This window comes from Prionailurus bengalensis, chromosome B3 (assembly GCF_016509475.1).
Source record: "Prionailurus bengalensis isolate Pbe53 chromosome B3, Fcat_Pben_1.1_paternal_pri, whole genome shotgun sequence".
In the NCBI taxonomy this organism is placed as follows: Eukaryota; Metazoa; Chordata; class Mammalia; order Carnivora; family Felidae; genus Prionailurus; species Prionailurus bengalensis.
This window is the reverse complement of record NC_057355.1, coordinates 89157787-89161035: the sequence shown is the minus strand read 5'-3', so window position 1 is coordinate 89161035 and position 3249 is coordinate 89157787.

Below are 3249 nucleotides of genomic sequence, written 5' to 3'. Positions count from 1 at the left end.
CAGCTCAGAGCCTGGAGCCTGCTTCGGATTCTGTGTCTCCTCTCTGCCCCTCCCTGCTCATACTCTGTCTCTCTCCATCTCTCAAAAAATGAATAAATGTTAAAAAGAAATTTTTTTAATATAAAAAAAACCCTGATTCTCAGTTTTCTGATAAAGTTGTGGGAAAAAAAAATCACCTAAAAACTACGTAAAACATTAAATATAGAATTATAGTTAACACATTGTAGTATGAGGCAGGAGTCCATTAGCTGTGGCCTTATGAATTTTACTTAACTTTTCAAAGTACGTTTCATTATTTGGAAAATTGGGAAATAAGCTCATTTTGGCATCGTGTCAGGAACATATAATAGTAACAAACATTTCTAGAAAACTTACTATGTAATTGTTTAGCAATTATACATGGATCATTTCATTCAAACCTCACCACAAGTTCCTTAAGATTATGAGGCAGGTACATTATTGTCTCCATTTTGCAAGGCTTTCAAAGATCTTGTAACTTGCCTCAGTTTTAAGGTTTCCAGACTCTGGAGACTGAATGTACTGCCTCCACAACAAATAAATTAAAGCTAATTTTGTTTATTACTATATTGCCAGTTGCTATCTCTATTACCTTTTTTTCCTTTCTAATATATTTTAAAAAGCTGAAAGAGTTTCAAAGTCAAATATTTGCCCTTTTGAAAAAAATCATATTTAATATATAAATCTAATACATATAATAAATATAATATATAAATATAAGTCTAATATATGTATTAATACAGATTTTTATGTATTTATATAATATATATATTTCACCTAATATATATATTTTTAATAAAATATATATGTTAGGTTTTTTTCCAAAGAGCCAATATTTGAATTCAAAACTCTTTAAGCTTTTTAAACTATATTAGAAAGGAAAAAAAAGGGTAGTGAGATAGCAATATATTTTCTATATACAAAATTAGGTGTTATATATATTAATTATATTTATTCTCTTATGTATTAAAAAGCTTTTCTGACAACAAGAGGTTTTAAATTGCTTTCTGCTGCCCCTTACTAACTGATAGCACATATTTCTGAGATAACTGACTTGAATAATAATCAATATTTGTGTTAAACTTCTAGCAGTATCTTTGCCCTAACAGGTCTGCCAGACACAAAGCAAAAAAATACTGTAGGATGAGTAGGTGAAGCAAAAGGTGAAGGTTGCTGAGGGCGTGACATAACTTGGCTGGTAAGCATCATGGCAGCCTGGGGGTCTCTATAATTCCATGAACAGCAAATGGGCCAGTTTTGGGTCAGAAGGGCCTGGGACTACTACTTCCTTAACTGAGTTCCTCAACCTCCCTTTGGAAATACACATGAACAGACCATCAGCTCCTATCCCATGCCCATTATTACTAGACAAGAATGTCATTTTTACCAGAAGGTACTATCCACCATGTGCACTCATCTATGGAATTTCTCATTATATACCATAAAATTGATCACCAAACAGCACCTAAGAAAGTGAAACAAGGGGGAAAATGCACAATTCACTACAGTGTAAAGTCACCTAATCCCTTAAAAAAGAATTGCCAGTTCATTGCTTCTTCTGTAATCCATCAGCAAGGTCTGCAAACTATTTAAGTTCAGTCATGCACAAGTGATTACAGAAAGACCCATATACAAAATAGGCTTTCATATTAAAAAGGCTATTGGAAAGTTATGTCCCAGCTATCTTCCTGCTTTTTGATGAGGAAAACACTCACATGAAACATCAATCAATAGCTTGAGCCAAATGAATGAAAACTTGAAATAACCATTTATAAATAAATGAATCCAAGTGGCTGGAGATGAAGTAACTTAAAGTTCCAAGGTCTTTACATATTAGAGTCTGATCATGTTGTGGCCAATGATAAGAAAGGAGTCACAGACTGCACATCATCATAGAAATGAGGATGTCACTCCAAGGTTAACCTCATTTGAATTTATTTATGACAGTCTTTAATATACAAGGCTAAACCAATTGAGCATTTTAATTGAGTTAGGAACTTACAAGTAAAAAACATAAAATGGTTCATCACTGAATAGGGAAAACTAATAAAATGAGAAAAGGAGAACAGTTGCTAACAAATTGTGATCGTTACCTTGCCTTTGGAAAAAAAAAAAAATCACCCTACCTAACAACAGAAATGTCTCTCACTGAACTAAAGCAATGCAATGGTTTAGAAAACATTCACTTATCTGTGATTGAAGCTTCAAGTCAAAGCATATATGGAAAGACATCTGGGAAATATTTTCCATCGTAGCCTCCCTGGGATGAATCACACGTGGTGTCCTTTAGGATGCCTTCCTTCAAAGGTTCAACAGATTCATGCTCCAAGGTTAACAGGTAAGACCTGTTTTGTTTCATTCACAATGATCTTTCTATTTCTCATCGAGTTCTTAACATACTTCACTAAGAAGCCTCCACTGGCACTCCAGGTCAGTGCTGCTATAGTTCAGATGGTCCAAATTAGATTAAAGGAATAAAAAAGTAAAAAAAAAAAAAAAGTAATACCTTCTAAATGCTGAAACAAAGTATCAATGTCTGGGGTTTGGTGTAAAAGTCATTTTTAAAAAACTATGTTCTAGGATGCAGATGTGTATCTACATATATGCTGAACAAATACCAGTTGTTTACCACGGAGACATGGTTGTTGTTTTTGTTTTTGTTTTTGTTTTTTGAAGAGTTTCATTGGAGGAATTCTTGTACTGTTCAGAAGGTTTGGATGACTAAATGCTGCCCCCAGTTTATTGGGGATGGATGTCTTACAAGCTCTCTCTACATTTGCCTTTTTTTTTTTTTAGCTTATTCCATTTAATTTGCAGAGTGCTGACAAATAGACAATGAATCACAATTTCAGGAAGGCAAAGATAAAGAATGATATTCTAAATTAGATAATGTCCAAGCTTGGAGGGCTTATGCAGTAAAGAGTTTTATAGCCACAGGTGATTTTAGCACATGTTGAAATATTGAAGAAGAAATGTTTGTATTTAGCAGATATTTGGAGGAAAGTGAATAAGTGAATAATATAGATTTTTCAGACTTTTTAGGAATATGTTGCCATATAGCCTATGTTGCACACTTTCAAAGTCTTTCTTTTCTCAAAATGCTCAAATTTGGCTTTCAAAGTTTTAAACACTATCAACACCAATATCTGACCCATTAGAATCTTGGCATCAGACGTTCCATCATCATAGTTTTGAAGTTCACTTTAAAAACTTTCTATGATTTGCTTTCTG